The 24368-nt window shown below is 39.5% G+C and overlaps 1 protein-coding gene across 4 annotated transcripts in view; it reads right to left on the bottom strand.

The window, feature by feature from the left end:
• ZEB1 (zinc finger E-box binding homeobox 1) overlaps nucleotides 1-24368 on the bottom strand; it is a 124690-nt gene that overhangs the window by 77140 nt on the left and 23182 nt on the right. Inside the window, exon 2 of one of the 4 annotated variants that reach the window (XM_065050588.1) lies at nucleotides 6042-6180. The exons of the other annotated variants lie outside the window; for them this stretch is intronic. The gene's annotated coding sequence lies outside the window, so the exon portion shown is untranslated. The remainder of the gene's footprint in view (nucleotides 1-6041; nucleotides 6181-24368) is intronic. 4 annotated transcript variants of the gene reach the window in all.

Here is a 24368-nt window from a genome sequence, read left to right on the forward strand (position 1 = left end):
TTCATGATCTCTGAGAAGCAAATCCAGGTAAAACCAGAGCTGTCTTCAGCAGAAAAATCAGGAAAGTAACTGATCTTTACTGGCTGGTCACAGCCCTGGCCCATTCTGTATCTCTCACGCCCTACACTCCCATCTTCTAGCTTAATTGACACATGCGGCCTTCTGGCAATTCTGTTTATTACATCTGTCCATGAGCTTTATACATTTTGAATCTTCTCATGTTCAGTAATACCACTCTATCCATGCATTTGCCTACTTCGTTTTCTCTCCTACAGAGTGTAAGCCCAACTCCCAAGCCCCAAATCCTAGAAAGATACATAAGAAATTTCTTTAAGCAACAGTTTCATTTGAAGTTTTCTTAGAAATGCATTAGCCTATATAAAAGAATATCTATACATACACATATGTATATACTTAGGTATTTTTAAACCAGTAAGCATACGGAGTTCTTGTTTAGGATAGAAGTTATTCTGAGAGGAAGAGTCAAATGACTTATTGCACAAACTTTGCACCAGGATCCAAAACTGCAGACTTAATAGGATGCTCATCTGGGGATTTTTACCTCTTCAATGTAGCACTAGAAAACTAGGAGACAACAGAGAAGGTGTGAGCCCATTGTTCAGAAGTCACACATTGTCTCCAAAACAAAACCTGTGCTGAAGCAGGTATATCACTCCTCACATGCGTATGGAGTAACTATTTCTGGCTACACAGTCAGAATCCACTGAATGTTTAATGTTCTTAGGAAGGCTGCATGGCTTAACAGCAGTAACGTAAGAGCAAGTCCATCCTCATTGACTGGACACTGCTGCCACTGACATGCTACCGCCAGCCCAGAAAACAATTATTTGGAGTTTGAAGGTATAGCCAGAACACCACAAATAGGAGGAAAAAGGAGGAGGAAGAAAGTTCAGGACCTGCATCATGTAACAACGATCCTGTTGGGGTTTTTTGTTGGTGGGTTTATTTTTTGGGGGGGGAAGGGAGGGGGCTGTTTTTTTTCATAGTTTTTTTTGGTTTTTCTTTTCTGATTATTCTCCCTAGCCACATCATCCAGAATTTTAATCTGAAATGATCTTGGTTCCAAGCCTTTTCTAAACCCATAAAATGACCATTTAAGTATGCTAGGGGCAGGGGGTAAAGGAAATCCCTCAACAACAATACTAATATAAAAACACACTTGTGGAATTACTGTTTTAAATGTAGCCTGTTTGGTTCACTGTTTGGCTAAAGTGTTCCATATGAGATATGAGGAGCCATCAGGATCATGACCTTTCTGATCCAGTTCTGTGTAACTTCGCATGACATAATGGCATAAGGGCAACAAAAGGAGTCAACCTGTCTCTTTGACAAGGACTGTGGCTTATTTTGTATTTGTTAGCAGGCTCAATAAATATCTGAAATGGGACTGGAAAGCTATGCTAACAGTCTGACATTCTTCCCCACCCTTCTGTCCCTTCCAAACAGAGGAGATTGGCGGGTTTATTGTTGCTCTGCACAGTAGAGTAATAGGAATAAATGCCATCATTGCACTGGCCTTGGAACAACTTCATTTCAACGTTTTTTAACATCAGTATGACAACAGCATTGCAGTCTCTTTACTTGCACAAAACTTTAGCCAAATATTCTCGTCAACTATGAACCATTAGAACCACAGATATGCAATAAACTCTTACCTCTCCATTAACAGTGAATTTAGAATATACTTTCTACAAGATTATGCATTTTAGGTGTCTCATAAAGAAGTATTTAAGTGCAATAACTGCATCCAAGCCTGTTCCATAGAAGAATGCATGGTTTGCTACAAGTGTTCACAAGTTCAATTCAAAATATATGAGTTATAAAAATTTCACTGTGTTGGTGGCAGTCTGAATTTGAGATCATACAGGGTAACACGCGTTCCAAGTGTGCATTTGATCCATTCCCAGACAATGACAACCAGTTAGAAATAAAATTTCACAAGCAGAAATGCATCAGCCGTCTCCAGTGGATGTCCCTCAGCAACAGGCAGATTACAAAGCAAAACCCACGAGCTGCTGTGCCAGGTTGTGCAGGACAGAATCGCAATGCAGCAGTTTCCATTAGCACCAAGGCCTGCACACATCTTACACAAGCAGAGCCTCTTTAAATAGCTCACAAGGACATTCTGCAATTTGTTCAGCAACTATACGTCCAGCTTCCTATCCCTCTCTTCCTGCTGCTGTTCTACACACTGACGACAGAGATGCAAGAAAAACAATGGAAGCTAGCACAAGGGATGGTAGTTCACACTGAGACAGCTGATAGTTTGAAAGGACTTTTTAAAATCACTCATAGCACCAAACCGACAGTAAATATACATATTGCAGACTTACATCACTAACTCAGAACACCACTTAGCTGTTGACTGTGTTCCTTCAGTAGGGAGAATGTTTATGGAAGTCAAAGAGAACAAAGCTTTAATTTGACCCAGTAGCTTTACATTTTACACACTACGCGTTTGTACTAGTAACAGACTGAAAATGCACTCAACATTTAAACCTACATTAGATTAACTGTTTGTGCCCCTTAAAATGAAGTATTGGAAGTTACATAAAAGCAGAACAAATGCCATTTTCTAGTTTGTTTTCAATCTCCTTTTCATTCTTAAACACTTTTTTTAAAGGTATGAAACCATAAGCATTTTTTCTTCTTTAAACTTAATTTTCATGTGTTCTAAAAATCTGTTCTGTTTAGTGCAGCTGCTAATTAGCAGCCAGACAATATCTGGAAATACTACCAGGAGCAGTAGGTTAGCTCAAAGAAGCACAAACATATGGATGAGGAAAGACTGCAACAGAGACAGCTGACGAGTAACAAGGGAGAATAACTTAACCAAAACCACACCCCTTGAATCTTAACCACAGCAGCATCTTCACAAGGTATGGGATGGCAAAATATTATACTAATAAGAAATGCATGTAAAGTTTAAAAATCTAGTCAAACTGCAACTGTTTATGTTTTCTTGTTATGATGGGAGGTAGTCATACTTTTTTACAAATGGTTTTGAATCATTTCAACTTGCTCTTCTTTCAATTAAGAGGCATGCAACAGCACTTGCTTGTGTACAGTGAGTACAAGTGCTCAGGAAGGATACCAAAACATGTGTTCTGTACTGCTTTTTAACTTTTTGTAGCTTGTGATGCATTCACTTTTCAGGAATTTGATTTGCAGCTGTTATCTGAGGTGAATATGTAGTTATACACTTCTCTCTGCAAGGACAACTGCCTTTTTAAGAGCAAAATTTCCTACAGCAGGCCACAGGAGACACAGCGTTCTCATCATGATGCTCTTAACTTCAAATGACTGCAGAAAGACACTTAAAAGTATCACTCTTCAAAAGGATAAACTGAAAGAGCTAAATAGTTAGAGATAAGGATAGGTTACCTAAACCAAGAAGATGTCATAGTAGATGTCAATAAATAACATCACTTGAAGATCAAAATCACATTCTGAATTGATTATATATTGGATTAATTTTTATGCTGTTAATTCTCAGTTTCCCTGTGAACAGTGCAACTTAGTTAATACCTGGATGGGTCTTCCTAAATGCACAGAAGGACATACCAGGTTAAACACTTACGCCCACGCATACAAATAGAAGTATCATGGACAGCGTTTGTAAAATATTAACTGATATGAGATTTTTACAGCATCAGTTTTATGGAAACACCCTCTCTTTTCAACTTAAAAAACCCAAACCTCCAAAATACCCCCAAAACATCACCATAAAACTAATGTTAAATTAAGATCAAAATATTTTGACTTTGAAGAGAGAAAAATAGAAGGCTGTAGTTTAAAGAAGAAAAAAATAGAAAGGTCAAATATCAGTCTGAATTTCAGTATCTAAATTTAAGTATTAACCTTCATTCCACCCTCTCATTCCTGTATTTCATCTAAATCAGGAGACACAGATCATCACTATTTAAAATGGAGCTACCGAGTCCAAAACCAGTTAATTATTTCAGACTGCAAAACACATGCTCTTCTGTGCCAACTAAATACCACAAGGACTCTTCTACTGGCATTGGCCCACAACCCTGTCAGTTCCCAGGGCTCTCGGGAGCACCAGGACAACGCACTCAGACCAAGGCCACCTCCACATGTAACCACAGCAGTGGTCCAGTATCATTACACTCCTACGCCTCACAGGTGAAACTTCTTTCACTTCCAGTATGGTGTAAAGAAACATCACTCTGCCAACAAGGGTCTGGGGTCATTATAAACAAAACCTTTTCAGCAAAAGGGGCTGTTATTAATGCCCCTGAACTACTGGAAGGAGGAGCCACGTTAATGGGAGGCAGCATTAATCTTGCTGAGAAGCTTTTTTCCTCAACAGAATCCCTGCAACACAATGAGACTTTTGTCCATATTGCTTAAAGTCAGGCCTTTCCTCTCTTCAAACCTTCCTTACAGAACATCACAAGACATAGGGAAGTGCTATTTTTATTTCAATAGGGGGCCTATCTTCCCAGAATGTGAAGATCCTCTAGTATATTAGGACACAGATCAGTGTTCAGCTTGTGCTCTCAGAATAGGGGACATGCCTAACATGTCCTGCTTCCCAGCTCCACTCCCATCCTAGATGGGTGACTACTTGCACACCCTTTCTGCCTCCTCCTTTAATAAGAAGATCCCTTACACTGTAGAAACTATTACTGTGACTGCTTTTCAACCAGCAGTTCAAAAGCAGGCTCCCAAGCACAACTTCAACTTCAGTGAACAGAGACCAGATGGCAGAAAAAACATGAATTACAACCTTCCCTGAGGACTGCCAGCACTAACTTCATTCATGAGCTGGAGTCTCAAGGACAAGCAGAAGCTGGTGGACATGACGTCCCGGGGAATCTCCACAGCGAGGGGTGCTGCAGGACATCAAGTGAACATGGTTCTGCCGTGAGACTACACAGTCTCCTCCAGAAGCATTTTTCTTTCATGAACTGAAGTGCCTTAGTATGGTACTTGAAAGCTTGACAAACACTATTACAGCTTGAAGAACTTGGATAAGCTGAGTATTTCTCTTAACGTTTTGAACAACTACACGGCCCAGCTTTCAATGACCTTTACACATATTAAAAGCTTTAAAGCTGCCAGACTTGATAGCACAAGTATCTAAAGTTATTCATCATTATTATTTCAATAATTTACCCATTCGGGTATGCCATCATTATTTGTCATCCTGCACAGGGTGAGAAGAGGTTATTAATACAAAAATGGTTCATACATACATCTCTGCATGTGCCCGTTTTCATATTGCTCTAGCCAGAGTATTTCTGGATGTGGTCTCACTATGAAGGTCTAAATTTAAAAGCTTGACAGGTATGGTTTAGATATATTAATACCATAAAAGCCTTAATTATACTAACAAAGGCTGCCTTTCAAATTTACTTTGTTCAGGAAATACTGTAACATGTGCTATTATAAATTATTATTTTGCTGATAAGAGATTGAATTTAATTTAGAAGCATTTGCAGCTATTAATAACACCACTTCTAGTTATGCCCCTAGTGTACAGCTGTTCTCCAGCAAGAGAATTACTCTGAGTTACACAGTACTTCACAAAACTTCTGCAAAACATTCAGAGGAACCCACTGCAGCTCAGCATTTACTAAAACATGAGCATAAGTTGCTTTGACTTCTCTTCTGAAACTGCATTCATGGAGTTAGTTGTGTGTGTCCCAATAACTTGTGTCCTTACTGTATCACACATCGCTCAAATGTCACAGTTGAATTTAATACTAATAAGAAGTATAGTTCAATTTCTTAGTTTGTGTTTCATTTGATAAATAAACTGGTTCAAGTGCTTTAGCCTTATTTTTTTAGGTAAGCAAAATAAACTAATAACAGTCTTGGGAAAAAGCTTAAAATAATTATCATCAACTTTCAAAATGGCTCTGCTTGAGGGATTGCTCTCAATAGCTCCTGTCCATCACCACCCCTAAATAAACATCAAAGTTCAATTTCCCCATCACTTTATGGCAGCTTGAGTTGAACTTCAGAGAACATTTACTGTATGTACCTACCATATCTTCTACAGCCTGTGAAGACTCCACCATCTCTTGCATATGCTTCCTAGAGTAGATTAAAGTCATAATACATCCTACAACTTTGCTCTGAACCTTCAACAAGGATATCCAGACACTGAGAAGGAATCGGGGTAGCCTAGAAAACACAGTTCACCAAAACAGAGTTTTAATTTCTGATCCTGTATTTACCTAAAAGGAATCTGAAGTCAGAAATGAAAAAAGTCATCAGGAGCTAAACACTGCTAAGAAATTTTGAACAATTTCAGAAACTCTTGATAGAAAGTCATGTGGTCCATACTATTTAAAAGAGTTATCGTAACACTTGTTATTATCCTAATCCATGGAACTAGTAGTATAGCCAAATCAGTGAGCTATTTATGAAGTTACTAACCAAAATGCAAGTCAGTGTGAGGAAACTCTAGCAATAGGTAAAATTACTTTGGATCAAGCCTTAGAAGAGCTCTCTGTAGAGTTCTGGAGAAAGCCTTCAAATTTAGCCTTAGACACACATAACTTCCTCATCATCTACTGTACTGCAAGAACCTGGTGACTATCTTTGTTTACCAACAAAACAAAGTGATTCCACATTTACCTACATGGTACTTTTAAAGATGATATAAAAATGGCAGTCAAAAAAAGCAACAAGTAGTATCCTAAACATTAGTCACGTATGTTCCTGAGAAGTATAAAAAGCAGATTATCATTATTGTACAGAATTTTCCACAGTAACCTAATGCCTAATGGTCATCTGCTGTAAGGGCCTGGATATTGCTGACAATGCTTGGGAGCTGCAAGTTACCTAAATGGCTCTAAGTTAGAGAGTTTTATCCATAGGCACAGTAAGTGGGAGATGCTGTACATAAAGAGTCCGTCAAATAAAACAAACCAAACAACCACAAACAAAAAAACCCCACCAACAAACAAACCACAAAGAAAATCCAACAATGACTCCACACTTCTCATTTGCCATCAAGTCAGTGTCTACTATTATCCTGGAAAATTATTCAGTCATTCAGAAAACCCTGGTCATTGATTAATGGAGATTGATAGCACCAAAAACCCAACACAACCACTCCATTTGTATCTGGTGACAGCAGAGGAGTCAAAGACACTAAGAAAACTGAAGACAAGATTTATTTTTGCTTCACAGGGTAGACAGGTTCTTCCTCACTACTCTTCTTTCAGGATAGCAAGGAAGAACAAGTGTGTAATTTATGAGTCAACACTGAGTGTTTATTACAAGGAGGACACACACCAAACCTCAAACTCCTTCAAATTAGACAGTTCAGAAAGGTTAAAAGCAATCACCTGTTTCACTTTGTCAGCAAGCTCTTCACCCACACTCGCACACCAGTGGAGGAAAAAAAAGAAAGAAGTGGAAAAATGACTAACAGAAACAGCAGCGAGATTCAGTGTGGAAATACTGAAGTGGTTAACCAGAAAAAGTCAGGCTTCCTTATAGCTCACTACGTTGAGCTCAACTTCTGCACCTTGTGAAATTTCTTGAAGAGTATACTATGAGACAGGCATTAATTTATTTGAGAAAGGTTATTAAAGATAGGTTGGTTATGATAACTTTAAAAGAATGCTCAGCTTACAATTCCCTGAGGCAGGATTATACAAGAAAATAAAAAACCCCTTACTTTAAATTCTCCACATGATTTAACATTTCATGATTTCACAAAACTCTGGCTGTGGCATGCTTCATCCTTCAACTTACCAGTTTTCACTGTAAAATGTTAGGTGAGCCATGAATTACCCCTTTTCAAAATCAAAAACTTAACTATCTTATTTCCTTCAGCTTGGGAACAAAGGTAAGTTAATTGAGTATTTTCTGAGACATGGCCTTTTCTTTTGTATATCCTCGCTCAAGATGCAAAAGCTGTTCTGCTCAATACATTTAAAAAAGTGTTTTAACTTAAAGTCGGGTATAAATGGCTGTCTGGTTGAACTGAGACAGGCTTCTAACCAAGCAGAGGCTAACAAACAACAGAATTGTTACCCTCCATCCTCAGGAGCTTACTGGGGAAGAGCAACCTACTTGACAACTGGAATGATTACAGGAAGCCTAGAGGAGCACACAGATTAAAGCAAAAACATCACTTCTTAAACATACATACACTAATATTCACATAAAACCCCACCACTTGCAGGCCCATCCATTCAGACAGATACCATAAAATGCACTCAGGCTACAATCGCTCAGTCACAGACGTACCTGATGGACTGCAGTAGTACGTGAGGAACACCACCAAGAACTCCAGAACAACACCAAGTCTCATTTCAGTCTGTCAGAGAAGACTGAGTTCTTCTGTGCACCTGGAACCAACTTTTCTGAAGAGCTGCCTTAACAAGTATTCAAGCGCTGTACATTCTACAGATCTTATACAACAAAAATTTATGAACAGAATGTGCATTTCAATTATCTACTAAAAACCTCTGTCTAATCCAAAGACACAGGTAAACCATACTGCAGGAGCAGTTGGCCTCATCACTTGAAACACTGTACACCTTCCACAGTTATGCAGAAGTCCTGATGGGATCAAGGCATCTGTGCCCCTTTAATCCCTCTGCAAAGCCCATTCAACAAAGACACATGCACTGCACAAGGAATTCCTGTTCTCAACACACGTTAGTGTATCTGCACAGTTTGTGGGCACATGATACCTCACAGTGCACAGAAAAAGGATGAGATACAAAACTCTGCTCTAGTTCTCTAAATTCAATCATAAAACTTCTAGAAACTCAAGTTCAACATTAAAGTGAAATGAAAAATGACTATCATCAGGTTAAATTATGTGGTTGGTGCATGAAAAGATGTCTAGATAAAACACTATATCTGGTATTGAAATATAGACCTTACAGTTAAATATAGATGAGGTTTCAGTTTCAGAAGAAAACATTACCAGCTTTTTTCTGCTGAGAAATAGAAAATTAAGTAGAAACAAAAACAAACAAGAAAACTTAACTCCAGTTGTCTGAAGATGCTGGTCTCTGTCCACCAGACAGAAATTCCTAAGCTGAATTTCTTCCTCCAATGAGTTCATTTAGACAAATTCCGTCAGACAAAGACGTAGTTAACATGCAAAAATACAAAAGTTTAATTGTTTCCATATTCCCTATCCATAACCTCCTGTGAAACCTTAAACATGCCCATTTCTTCAGGAAATGGTGCAACACATAAATCGGTGCAAAAATGGTTCTGGATACATGGCAATCCCCTCAGAGTCAGCGCTGTTCTAATGCAACAAGCTTTCAGCAAGGTGTCAATAGTCAATGGTCCCACTAAAGATTTTACAGAAAACAGATACAGCAGTGGCAGCCAAAAAACCCTAACAAAACCTCACAAAGCTAATCTTTATATAAAATCAGAAATACTCTGGGACTTTACTACCCCTCTAACTTTTTTCTCTATCGTAGTCAGAGAACAGTCTCCACTTCTTGTAAGTGTGTGTCATAGTTTCTAGATCTTAAGTGATAAATACATACACCAAAGACTGTAAATTAAAGGAACAAGTCTCAACTTCCTCAAGGTCTGATGCCATCTTAAGTTTACGTTTTTAGCCTTCAGAGTTTAAAACACAGAGTGGGGGGGGGTGGGCAGGGAATCATTCTTTTAAACTACTACTCTCCTCAGGTAACCCAAGTAACAGGCTGATATTTAACAGAAATTACCTCCCAATAATGATATTCAAACGGTCTCATAGCTTCCTCTAGCACCCCTTGCTCTCAAATTCTTAGATGCTTTGCATGGCTTTGTTCAAATAGATATAAAGACAACGTTACTCCCCAGCATATAATAGGAAGCTGCGTGCTCTTCTGGAGTCCAGACCTCTAGGCTTCTAGATCTTGTGTGTTTTGCACTAAGATGTAAGATGAGGCCTTGCACTGTTCCCTGGGAGAGAACAAAGGCTTCAACATGAAGTCCATCACAAGCTGAACAGAGGTTGCAACAGTGAATAGTCACAAGGGCTACAAACATCCCATATACTTAATTTTCCCATCATGATTTGGTTTGCTATACAAGGATCCTCCGTGCAACGGAAAATACAAAAGTCCTTTGTGCAGAGGGCAAGTGTAGCTGAAATAGTGCCAAGAAGCCTGACATGCTTTTTGCTCCATCTGCCTGCTAAAGACCACACCAGCAATCAGCCAGCTGTCCATGCTGTCGATCTCTAACTCACAGAAACTCCTGACAGACACACAAAAGTCCCTAAACCTCTACCCGCGTGAAAAACCACAGCAAGGAATGCTGTTTTCCAGAAGAAACTGGAAGACAGCGGAATCAAGGGGAAGATTGCAAGGAAGTCCAGGCAATTATTTTTTTTAGCGAGGATGAGAGGCAGCCCTACTCATGGCACAGTGGCAAGTCAGCGTCACAGCAGAGTTTGACCAGCAGTGGCAGTACTCTTACAGCCAAGGAGATCCAGCATAAACCCAGCATGACATTAATAAAAGAATAAATGCAAGCCACTGTTTTAAAAAAGCAAGTATCTCATGGGCTTTGGTAAATGCTGCCACTCTATCAGCAAACTCTGAAGTAAACAAAACAAATACAGGGAGGGGTGGGGGGAGATACAACAAAAACACTACTGTCAGCTTTTGCAATACCATAGAGTATTAAATAGAATAAAGCCTAAACAGACATATATGTAAAGTAAATCTTAAAAACTTATTTAGTCCCACCTCTATAAAACCATATTAATCCACACTGCTTTCATCTGCATAAGTGAAAGATATACTTAGCCACTGGAGGGCTCTTAAATCTTTTAAGATGTATATATTGCTGCTCTAGTCCAAGTATTTTTTACTTAGCTTTTCAGACTTGAGAAGCACCAACTGTGACCCTTCAGCATTTACTTAATGCTAATATTACACTTTGATCTCAAACTTATATACATACTTTGCTTTAAAATGAACATTATCCCCTACCCCCCAAAAATTTCACACAGTTATATGTCATACTATCATGATTTGTGGTTTGGCTTTTTTAATAAAATAGGAGTAGAGAGTGATCCAAGGTGCTGCATGTTAATGAAGCTGGAATTATGTCTCAAGACTTGGGGAAAAAAAAAGACAGCTTTACTTTTTCTAAACTTACTTTCAGTTCTTGGCAGAACATTTAAAAAGGAACACCAAGGTATAACATGGTCTGTTTTCTTCATCCCTTGAGGTTCCTTATTTTTCAGCTGTAGTGGTTTCAGGCTCTATTTGCTGCCCAGTTACTGGAAATCAGATTTCTTCTTGGCAGCATGTGCCCCAATTGCACGTTCCAATATAAGGCGGTGCAAGCTTGCCCACTATACTGGTGATTAGAACCGACTCTCCAATATTTAATATAGACAGCTTGGGAAACCCTCACAAGAACGTCTATTTAGAACTGTATGTTCTAAACAGACATTGAGACAGGGAAAGACCACCTAAGACATCCTTGATGTTGATACTAAAAGTAATTTTCAGGCATTTGTTAGGCAAAGGATTTCTGAAAAGGGAAGAATGACATTTTTAGATAAAGAAACTGAAGTTATCTGTTTTGATACTGCTTCTGAAATGCTACGCACAAAACTGATCAGTGTAAGAAATAAGAAGCCAACATACAACAAACCAAAATGAAAATCAAAATCTGCCCTCCAAAACCAACCAACCAAAAAACCAGAAGCATGTCAACAATTATGTCAGATTTGGTTGTAATACTTCATTTACTTTTTGCTACACATTACATTTCTTTATATGACCAAATATGATTAAAACATTCAACTAAAGAACAGCACACCCCAACTAGCAGCATGATTGAAAGTACTTTATATTTTCTTCCTCCCTCTTTTTTCTAAGTTCCCTGCTTAATGGCTGGGGTTTTTATGCGGGGGACACTCATTTGAGATCCACTTACCAAATAATTTACAAGTTCCTAAAAGTCTTCAGAAGACTTAACTTCCATAAGAGAGTTAAGGGGGTAATTTCTAATCCTGTGTTTAAACCAGTCATGTGCAACTTTTTCAGATTCATGACTTTGGAACAAGCATGGTTATCTAAACCCTTTTCACAGAAATCACATTATTAATGCAGAAGTTTGAAAAGTCTATATAATATTGAGTTTTTTACAATTCAAGCCTTCTGACTTCAGAGTACAAATGAGAGTTTTATTTGGATGCGAATTACGAAGCAGCACTGTATGTGCTTCTGTCCGGAAACTTCTACATGTGTTGTTATTACCATCCCTCCCATGGCAGAACATAGTAAAGTATTCTATTGTGACTGGTTGCATCTGAGAAAAAAAGAATGAATAAAAGCAGAGAGAAAACTAGAGGATGTTGGTTTCATGCTTTTGAGCCAATTTTTTTGAAGTGGACTAAAGTCTAACTGACGGGGTTTAGCTCTTGCTGAAGTTCTTTGTTGTTCAAAGTCAAAACTCACAAGTTGCTTCCAGTAAGCATGGTGTGTTAATTAGTTTTAAACAGGTCATAAAAGAGTCATAGTGCACATACAAAGCAATTTAACCATTCACTAAAATCCTATTCAATAAGCAATGAAGCTTAACAAACTGCTTCTTCCAGAGGTCTAGCAAAGACAAGTTCCAAACACTCTTGAAGTGAAAACGTACACATTGACCTTGGTTAGCAAAATACACCCAACACGGAACTTGCAGTCAAACTGATTTCCCCCTTTGGCCGCTGCTCCCCCAGCAAACGGAGCATTTGAAAAAGAATTTAAAAAAATCACTGTCAGAGAACTTAAGTGAATTTTTCCACAAGTTAACCAACCATAAAATGTATTTGAAGGAGGAGGCCATCATTAGCAGTTAACATTTACAAAAAGTTACTGCAGATCTATGCGTATTAAGCCAGTTTCAAATCCATAAAAGTCATGTAACATCTCCCTCCCCCAAAAGAGGGGAAGCAAACAGAAGGAAAATGAAAGAATGTAAGTACGGAAAACACACAGGGAGAGACTTCCTTGAACATAATAGCCACTTCTTAGATTTCTGAATCATACAAATTCAGTTGCTTTAATACCACTGACTGTGCTAAGTGCTAGTTGTGTTAAATTTGTCTGCTTGCTGAAAATCTCATAGTAATGTTTTATTCTGTTACATAACGCTTCCTTCACACAAAGCTAAGTTCCAGAATCTTATCCCTTTATGTAATACAGAGCTTGCAATCCCTCTCCACAACCTTCCCCCACATTTCACATTATATTAAGATGACACCAGTGCAGCCCATCCCACAGGACAGACTCTGCCTGTCTCCTCTCGTTCCTGTGCACCCTCTCACCACAGCCATGTCCCTACAGCGGGTGCAGCAGCTCAAAAACACAACCCAAGGCCACTCCTGGCTGAATATACCTCAAACACTGGAAAATACTCCTACTTCTTCACCCACAATATTATACAGAAGGAGATAAGCAGTTGAGGAGAAGGCCCACTGTGGATGGTAGGGGATGAACCTACAACAAACAAACAGTTACACAGAAACATCTTCAGCCCAGGTAAGTGCAAGGGAAGTGGTTGTTAAACGCAGACAATAAATGTTTTTGAGAACACGGTTCCTTCTTTCAGTGCTTTTCAGCCCCTTTGCTGCTCTTTGACTAGCATGATGGCAAACAACGCTGTCAAAGGAACACTAAGACTTCAGTAAAGTCTACAGCCTCTCAAGACAGTGTTTATTGACAGTTACATACATGTTTTCCTTTAGGGTTTTTATGTTGCTATCATGCCTGGGATCAATTCTTCAATGTATCATGGAGGCAGGAGGTCCTTACAAGAGACTGAAGAGCATGGATCTGCTTGGCTTGAGGTTTTTTTATTATTAACTGAAAACAAATGACAATGTTCAAATATTAAACTGTGAGGTTTACTAGAGAAAAATACAAAACCAAGTTGGGCAAAGAAGCAGAAAACATCTCATTCCAATGCCTTCAGTTCTTGCTTAGGATTGCTCTTCCACATTCAGGCTTCATAGTGTATGTTCAAACACATAATGAGTCCCTCCACTTATATGGGAGTGCTTTCATTCTGCTTTTAGCTGCTACTATTCCCGCAGAAAAAGCACCACACCAACCACCTGTACTTCAAGTAAGATTTCTGATCATTCTTCCTGTTTTTCTGAAGCGCCTTTTAAAAACAACTTAGAACTGATTTTCTCCCCTTGAATTAAAGCACAGACTTAAGCCACACCAGCTCTCCTGTGACTAGGCAGTTCCCAAAAGCCTGAAGCTTCAGCCCTGGGACACCTCCATCCCACAAACTCCCTTATATTAGCAATGTCTGCCAGCTGCTCTTCTCTTTTCATATATAAAATAATCTTTAAGCAGCATATGGCCTTGACTATGCGTGTATGTTCTGGCAGGTTCAGGCTAAAAGGGTTTCAGGCCATTTGTCAAGCCGTCTCACATTTCCTCCACACCCTTCCTCTCGTGAGGAACCCAACGCCGCTCACAGCTTTGGTGGGATGCAGAAGCACAGCCATGGCCAAGTAAAGGCTATTATTTGAACCCAGCAAAATATGCTGGTGCACATGCAGTGAATCACAGCTATGAAAACAAAGGGCATGACACAGCAGAAGTCAAATTGATGGGAGATTAATAGTTAATCAGGCTTGAGGAGAAACCAGTTCTCTAAAATCACAGGTTCATTGGGGTACAGCCCCCAGTTCTTGCATTGGAACAGTGGGTTATACAGCTGCTGGATGCCGCACACCAGCACAAAAGTGAGGTCGCACTACATCATCCTTCAGACTCACAGGCGAGGAAACCCGTGTTCTATGTGATCGAGAATCCTGTTCCACTCTGTGCAGCATGAGATTTGTAACTGGAAGGCTTTGCCAGTACAACACAACCAGCCAAGTGCTGACCCGCACGGTCCCCTCAAGGAAAGGAACGTTCTAATAATATTTACAGATTTATCTTAGCATCTCCAAAGTGTTACAGACAAATTAGAGTTTGTCAATATAAAGTCCTATGTGATTTAGGGAACTTTTGCTCCCATAGCTGCATAAGTCACAAGTCGCACTGCCAAACCACTTACCAACACCACTGAAACCTCTGCAATCAGGACGAGTTTTCACTACACTAGATCTTGGCTTTGGTGTCCTGCTTTCTCTGCAGTACAGTAGTGCTTTGGGACGAGGTATCAACGGACGCCTGGAACGTCAATTTAATTCACCCCATCCACAGCTTCAAAGACAAGTTTTCTGTACTCCTCAATAAAGCCATCTACTGAGCCAAGCCTTTCCCCTTCTAAATAGTACATTTAAGGTGAGTTAATTACATATAACAGCAGAAATCTCTCTTCTTTTTCGAAACATACACAATAAATCACATACAGAATGAATCTTCATATTAACAGAACAGAGATGACAATTGTGAGGGATCACACCGAAAGCTTTACCAAGAGAACTATTCTGTTGAACACAGGTCCCTGAACAGGTACTTTACAATATACACTTCAGTATAAGGACTTTTTCCACTTCCAGGCCAGATGTCTTTGGATAAAAACAATTAATCCCCCCTTAGTATATTTAGCTGTAGCTGAGGAAAGTCTGTGGATGCTTCCACACTGGGGAAAAGGCCAGCAAATTTTGCAACTTGAAATGTACAGGTATTGCAACCCTACAGGAATGAGGAAATCTATCTTGTTTATTACACTTAATGCCTCTGAATTTGACAATTCCTAAATGACCTACAGGAACACTGACGGAAACAAAGTTCATCATAACAATTGGGTACTACAGCAAGAATAGGCTATATAAATCTGCTTGGATATCTGTATGTGTAAACATGAAATAGCTAGTTTCATAAAGCTATTTGTGAACGGGCGGTCATGATTCAAACCTTTCTATCTAAAAACCGTAGTGGCCTCATGCTTGAGAGACAGAGCTAGTTGCAGGACACAAAAATGTTCAGAACACAGACCTATTTGAGACTATACAGCATACACACTAAATAATGAGACACAATCAACATGCAGCAATAGATTCTGGGTTTAGAACCTATTTTACCAACTGCTTTCTTATTTCTTTTTCCAGGTGACCACATAACACTACTTGGACAATGAGAACGTTATTACAGTATCTACTTTCCTGATCTTGCTTAAAGGTACTTCCGAGACGTCCTAAAAGAGGGGGTTCCATGCCTGACACAAGACGAAGCAGTTATCCACAGAAAATACTCTCACCTTGGGACACGCTTCTCTTGGAGTTGCTTACCCGATGTGCAAGAGAACGGTTTGAGCTTAAAGAACAGAAGCAAATTACAAAACTTGGCTTCTCAAGATATTTCTGTGCAGAAAGTTTGTCACAAATTGTTAAGTATGCCCTTAAAAGCATCTAGAGCACAATAAAGGAACCACGGGAATGCCCACTCAAGATAAGGCTGAGTATCACTGCTACACCTCCAGAAGTTAAGAGCTCAACAGCTAAAGCAGAGATAACTTCACTCCCCTGCGGTCCTCTCTCTCTCTCCTCCCTCCACTAACATTCATAGAAGTGGAATAAGTTGAGGGAAGAGCAGCAAACAACTAAGGCCACCCATGCCCAGATCAGTGTTGTCTGGAAAATACAGTCCTGCAGTGATGTTTGTATGTGCTGAAGAGGCATCCACACAAATATTTAAAGTGCCAAAACATAACCACATCAACTGCTCAGGACTGCAATCAGCACTGCAGTGATCCTCTCTACTGAGACCGTTGATGGCACAGTGTCACACAAGACAGTCACTGATTTTGCCTGTCTTGTTCCAGGGATACGCTGCAAGGAAGGGATGGAAGTGGGACAACATTTATATAATGCGGTAACACAGGAGCATTGCAACATTTTGGGAAGTTTGGTCACATTACACATAGCTTAGTAGCAAGCTGCACTACAACCCCACAAAAGCTGCTAACTCAACAAGGTAACAGCTTTCAGGTTTGAGTCACTGAAAGTACAGCAACAAAGTTGTGTTCTCCAGTTTGAAACACAAGTTGAGCTCTTCTTTTACAACTCGCCTCCATGGATAACAGTGGAAGCCTTTAACAGTTCCTCTTGCCATACCTAATATATTTTGTTGGCTGTGCTATTTATTAATGTAACAATAGCATGTGCAACATGGAATCAGAAATAGCAAAACTAATACCACTGACATTTATTTCTAAATGTAAATATCCAGATTCTGAAACCCTGAATTACTGAATCAGAGTCTGAACAGCTTCTTACCACCAGCTAAATGCCACACATTCTGCCTGGAACTGAGCCACAAAACAGACGGTCTGACATATTTGCATTAGTTTGCTTCATGGTTTGTTTCACCTATCCCAAACATATTTTAAATTGCTATTGTGCTCTCTTGTTTTGTTTGTTTGTGGTTGTGGGTTTGTTTGTGGGGGTTTTTTTGTGTGTCTTTTTGGTTTGGGTTTTGTTGTTTGGTGTGTTTTTGTTTTTGTTTTTCTTTTTAAATTAGCTACAAAAATACTCCTATGGGGACTTTTTCCAAACACCTACACATTGTACACCTGGGGCAAGAACTGCACTTGTTCCACACTTCTCCTACTAGTTACACAGGAGGCTGGATCTGTGGCAGTGCTAACAGTTTTGGGATAAGAAATTCTCATCTGAATACAACTTTTCACCTCATTTTTCCTCCCCCTTAATGTTCATTAACTTTCCAAACCACACCTGACAGTTGCCTGCTTTCTACAATTAAAAGCTGTTACAGTCCTGGGTATCAAAAACATCAGTAATAATTTGTAAGAAATTCATTCTGGGTCTTTTCAGAACTTACTCTTCAGGAAACACTTCGAACCTACCCGAAAACTGCTCATTTGAAGCTGCTTCACTTGACTAAACAATTCTACTTAAGTGAGTGCATACCAAACTGGTTCTAAATGGTGCCTCGTCATATAACTGCTGCTTTGGTGGGTCAAAATAGCCACTGGAGAATAGTGACCAGCAGTCCAGACTCTAGCAGACACCACAGCAGGGTCTTACTTAACTGAAAATTGCTTGATATACCTCAAAGGAAAACACTGACAGATATGATAATGTCCTTAGCAATTAACCGAGTCACAGGACAAGAGATGCCGATCAGTTACCAAGACTGTCATCACTTTTTTTTTTTTTTATCTTGATTCCACAGCATCAGGAACTTGCTGCTGTTACTTGGCAGCAAGGAAACACTGAAATACTGAAGTTGTTAAGCAACAGGTTTGTTTTTTACTTTAAAAACAACATACGCTTTCCTGACCTGTTCAAAATAATGCCAAGGTACTTAACTAGTTCAAAGAAGCTCCCATTACAAAAAAAGTTATTTAATATGGATATCCCTGTCCCTAGCCCTCCACACACAAATACAATTCTACATTATTATTATGGGACTGCTCTGGGTCATTACTGACCTTATCCAAAAGAAGTTTAACTCCTGAGCCCCATCCTAAAAGAAAGCAAGGCTCAATTTCATATTTGTGTATTTGGTATGTTAATGACATTTAGCAACTTATACAGCTCTTCTATGTATGCATAGCTGGCAGAAGCTTTCCCCTACTTCACCAGAAATTAGGTTCAGACCACTGCTAGAGCTAAACACCCCAGTTAGATTTGGGGGGACAGAGGGAAGACTGGGGAGAAGAGGAAGGAAAGGGAAAAAACCCCACACAGTTCCAGAACTGGTAAGGTCCACTTGGATTCCAAAGCCGAATAGCATCCATCTCTCATTATCTTTGCAATATAAACAGAAAAAAACCCCACACCAACCCAACCCCAAAACAAGCAAACAACAGTGAAAGAGCATATCAAGAATGCAAGAAGAGGGAGAAAAGGAAAAAAAAAAGGGGGGGGGAACAAAAAGAGACACAAGGAACTATGTAATTAACTCAAAAGAAAGTTTGGGATGAAATGGATGTGACTTGGTCTAAACTTGATTTCTTCTAGCACAGATTATGGATCTTTTTCCTTGTACCTGATCAACATCTCAGTGCTGGAGTGATACCAGACTTGTAGCACTGATTTGGTTCAACTACTGTTACACAGTACTGAAACGGGACTGCACCAGAACAATCACATCCTCCAAAACTGGAATAAGTCTAATCAATTTACAAAAACCAAAACATTTTCCTGTCATGTATGTCCATACACTTGTGAGAGAACAAACATTAAAATCCCTACAACATCCAGAACTTTCAGATATTTTTGGTTTATACTGCTGAAAACAAGTTTTTAGCTGAGAAGGTAAAAGAACAATCTCCCAAAACTAAAAGAAGATTCAAGTAGAATACATTTCCTACAGAAATTCCAACTTAAACAAGATGCAGTCACAGAAAGCATATAGCACATATTGTGTGGGTTAGACTAGACCTTAAGTAAATCTGTTCTTTTCAAGAGTTTATCAAGTTAGGAAAGAACCCGATTTCCTGAACCAAAGTAACTATAACTCTGTTGCTTGCGGCAAAGTAATTTGTAGAGCTGCAACCCATGACTGAGATTGTAACTCTTCAACTTCTGCTAAGAGCTACATTCTACACTGAACAGAATTGCACTGCATCTGGATACTCCTTATTAAGTAACTCTTCCTCTCCAAACACTCTGCTCTGTTTCATTTACAGGAGGATATTATTAAGTCAAGTTATGAAATATGACTTTTTCATATTCAGTAAAGCGGACATTAACCGATCCATGGGGACTAGCCTCATACAGTATTACTGTCACCAAGTAGAGCCCCCCCCGACAAGTCCTGCACAATACAGAAAGCAGATGGGCTCCTGGGGCTGGCAGCATTTCCAAGCTGAGCTTGGCCAACACCAGAGCCATTTGCCAGCTGTGCAGTGAAGGGTCAGGGTGGGCTGTGCTTCCAGAAGGCCAGGCACCTTCGGCATGCTGAAACACATGGTACCTAACTGAAGAGTACACACATTCATCAGAAAATCAGCTCTGAGGAAAAGCAAACACGCTGCATCTGCTGCACCACGGAAGCCGACATCCCTGGTTACCTCCATTATATACTGGCCGCCAGCTGCACTAGGAAGAGCCTACAGAAAAGTGCATCCAAGAGACGAAGGGGAAAAAGAGATGATTTCACATCATGACCCCTACTTTGCAAAATAGCTGGCAACTATACATAGTTGCTGGGATGCTGGATACCAGCAGACTTCCTCTCTCCTTACTGATCTATTTGAAGCACAACTGCTTTTCTCCCCGTCTGTAAGACACAATATCTAACTGATATGATATGGGGGGCCATGGTAGTGGCATTTGCTTTAAAACCAAAGGTACTAGATCTGTACAGTGCTATAAAAAGTGAAATTGCAACCCTTCCTGGTAATGGCACAAGTTTAAGGTGCACTGGCACATGAGCAAGGATCAATCACCTTCATCAGTTATTCCATACAATAAATAGCAGAAAAGAAGACCTGCAGTATTAGCAATGCATGCTTTCCCCTTCCGCCCCAGGAAAGGGCATGTCATGTTTGAAGCTATAAAAAATACTGTAAACATCAGGACGGGGGAGGCGGGGGGGAAACAATCTTGTAACAGAGGGATGTTATCAGCACACTAACTCCTTGCTGAGTTTTTAGCAGCCAACAGCAACTAACACATTGTGCAGTGGGACTATCTATTTTTCTTCCCAGTACCACAATCTGGGATACGAGGTGCAGGCCAAGAGCATCTCCAGCTCACTGCGGGCACTCTGCTGCACTTGGGACTCAGAGAGTGCATCTGGCAGCATCCAGCCCTTAGAGAAACTATGGCCACGTGCATTACTCAAAAACTCAAGAGGTCTGATATTTGAACAGATAAGTAATGCAAATAATCTACAGTTCTACCTGAGTAGACTTTCATTTGCTGTTCTCCTGATATGACCCAAGGAAACCAGGCATCCTCCTACAACCCTTTAGACATCACGCACAACTCAATAGCGGAACTGGTGTAAGAATCAACTATTAATTCACTTCCCAATTTGCCTGTTGGGGCAAATAACAGCCCCCTAGCAGCCCCCAGATTTCCCCAGTACTATCTGTGGAAAGTTATCACAGATACCAGTGCTACACACCAACTCTTTCATAGCAATGTACTTTTGTCAGGGGAGAGGGATGCAGGCATACTCATTTTAAAATAAGTAAACTCTTAAGGCAGAAGATAGACAGTCATAATCTAAAAGACTAGTTAAGAAAGAGGCTGCATATATTCTTCAAACTTCGATGATATATTAACTAAACTGAATCCAAGTAAGATTTTCCTAACTTTTCTTAAGCAACCAGTATTTGGAAAAGTTTCTCAGAACACAAACACTGAAAATTTTGTAATTAATTCACCAATGTGTAAAGAATTGTGTTCCCCCAAGCCCTGATTAAAAAACAGATACCAGCATGATGATCTAGTCTAATATCTTCAATAGCACGTATCACAGAAGTTTCACCCACCAACTTGAGAAGTCCACACTCTCTGGTTCATCTGGAACCGACTATTTAGAAAGGCTTTTAAAACCCATTTAAGGAATTCACTTCCAGACATCACAAGCCAGCTTTTGGTAAATTCCCCAGTTTTAATTGTCTTTTAAGATCTGGCACACAGAAGCAGAAGCTATGCTTAAAGTAGCTACTGAGAAGCAATACATATGCACCTTTGTGCCTGCTAGAACTCCCCAGGGTCAGATTTCACATCTGCCCTTGAGCTATGAGACTCACCACAGCACTTCCTATCCTTCTTTCGGGTAAAAAACTATGCTGCTTTATTCTCAGCACTAATAGTTTTATTGCAATTTTTATGTTAGTTTCTTTCTGTTGGTGGTGGTTTTGGTTTTTTTGTTGTTGTTGGTTGGTTGGTTTTAGTTTTATTATGAGCGCAGACACAGTCTTTCCTGTACATCATGCTATGCTGGCAACCATTCTGAAGAGCTGGCACAAGAAGCAGACATGATATTCTAGCTCTGGTCTTCACTAGTGACATACACAACTGCAGCACCTTAGAATTTTCCTGAAAAAAAAAAAAATGAGCCATTTCTGAAGGTCCTGGATGCTCACAATCAGTTCACCACCATGAACCACAACATCTTTCAGGACCACTCTTTCTAATGTGTGTGCACATTGACAGCAGGGGGTAACTACAGTCTGAAGAACCTTCTAGTGTTTCCTGTAATTACTTTCTAACTGAAACGATCTATTCAAGACTGAAATCTCCAAAAGAAAGGTCAATAGGAAGAGTTAGCAAGTGAAGATTCCTTCTGAGGAGATAACCTCACTTATTGCTACATATTGGAGAAATTATTTTCAGGCCACCAGTTTCTTTCATGTTACATTTCATAGGTTTAGCTATCAAACGTGCATTTGAATTCTTCAAAAGGATATTTGGAACAGCTAAAAATATGCTTTTGAAAAAAAAATATTTCCTAAAGACTTCTCAAACTTTACACTAACATAAAAGGATCAGAAGATAACAGTGCATTAACCATTTTCACTAAAACATCACATTTTCCGACTGTTGAAGGAATGTGGTGACTTCTAATAGATCTTCTTGTATAACTAAGAGATTTTGATTTCTACAGAAATAGATTAATGTAATGTTTCATCCATGAAAGTAAACTAGTTGTTTGTTTTTTTTTTTTTTTTTTTTTTTTCAGTGGCAATTCAGAGAAATGAATGTAAAACTTCTAATACAGTTGTGCAGATAGTCTTATCTCCTCTGTAATCTTAAATCACCTGACAATTCTCCAGTGAAAGCCATGACACAAGAAACAGATACAAACTGCTGTTTCAAAGTAGACAGATACCACTCTGATACAGTCATGGGATGGAAGAGATGGAAGCACAAATGTAGTTGTCAGACTGCATGATTTTGTGTCTGCTGAACAAGATGCTGAAAAACACAGAATGTTTTTTCAGAGAAATGGGAGTTACAGTCCCCTCTTAGTCGCCTCCTGAGAAATCTACACCTGAAGGGATGGTTCAAACAATCCCATCACTTGACCTCAGAATCTGAGATTTTCCAGGAGACGGTTACAAGCTGAATTCCTACAGAATACCTCCTGTGAGTTTCAGTGGTCCACTAATTTACTGCAAGGATACAAAACTACTCTTGTTCTTACAGAAGTGTCTATCTCCATAAATAAAGTCAAAAAGACTGTAAAAAAAACACAGTACACTATGAACATTAAAAAATGAACGAATTTCAGCTAGACCTCTGCACAATGTGGCAGACTTAACTAAAGCCAGCTGGTTGTTTAAGAACCGTTCTTCAGGTTCTTGTCTGTGTCCCCCCACCAGCCACTTCACTAATTAAGCACAGAATGTATGCTGTGGTTAGCGAGCACTCTCAATAATCGAGGGCACAGCAAAACCTGAATATCCAGAGAGATGCTCTCCAGTTATGTAGAAACCTTCAAAAAGGAAGTATTAATATAATATGAAGAAAGAACAAGGGAGTAAGAAAAGGCACTTTCGTGTCTAAGTTGCTTAGTTACACAATTGACTCTTCCTTGATCTGAAACAACTAGCAATTACTCTAACCACATTGAACTCAAGGCCATTGCACTGAAAAATTCACTGCTATTATATTAAAAAAATATATATACTCTTAGCTCTTCATAGCAACATCTCATACTTCAAAGCAGCTTTTCCCATTATCAAACCTCACCAATCCAATGCATCACGTATCAGTTTCACTTGTGATGATCAATGCAGTACAAAAGCGCTATTTAAGTAATGAGAAATTAACAGGTTAAGTTAAAAGCTAGTTGTGACCAACTCTGATAGCATATGCAACTGAACAAGAGAAAACAGAACAATTTCATTGCTGTTTCCTAACAAGACTTCAAGATAACATACTGGTTCCAAGAAGCTTATTCGTTTCCTGTTATGAGACAGCAGAAACCTCACCTGAGTCAGATAGGTCCAGCTCAACACCAAAATGTTCTGAAGGGAGGTGCCTGGGGCAGGGCAGGACACCTGCTTCCCAGCTGAAATGGGACACCAGTCTCTGAGTCCCGGAGAACTGGAAGATACTTCAGATCAGACTGTCAGAGACAGCATTCAGACAGGTATCATCTTCAAGATGTAGCTTTTAGCACTCAGGAATTTCACCAATTATTATAATTTTCAAAAGAAAGTAGCACAGGAAAGAACTCAAGGGGAGTTTTAATAGCAAAAAGAACATCAAATGATGTTTTAACTGATAAAAATGCATTAGGGTGAGATACAGCTCACAGATAACAAAACCTAGATTTAGGAATACGTTACTTAGCTGCCTAAGTTCCTGCTGTAATCCATATCATCTAAAGAACTATTCTGCTCATCCCAAAGCAGATAGCTATGTTCAGTTAGCTGAACAGCTCTCCAGGCCCACTGACTGGGTCTCCGCAGACTAT

This window comes from Columba livia, chromosome 2 (assembly GCF_036013475.1).
Source record: "Columba livia isolate bColLiv1 breed racing homer chromosome 2, bColLiv1.pat.W.v2, whole genome shotgun sequence".
Taxonomy (NCBI): domain Eukaryota; kingdom Metazoa; phylum Chordata; class Aves; order Columbiformes; family Columbidae; genus Columba; species Columba livia.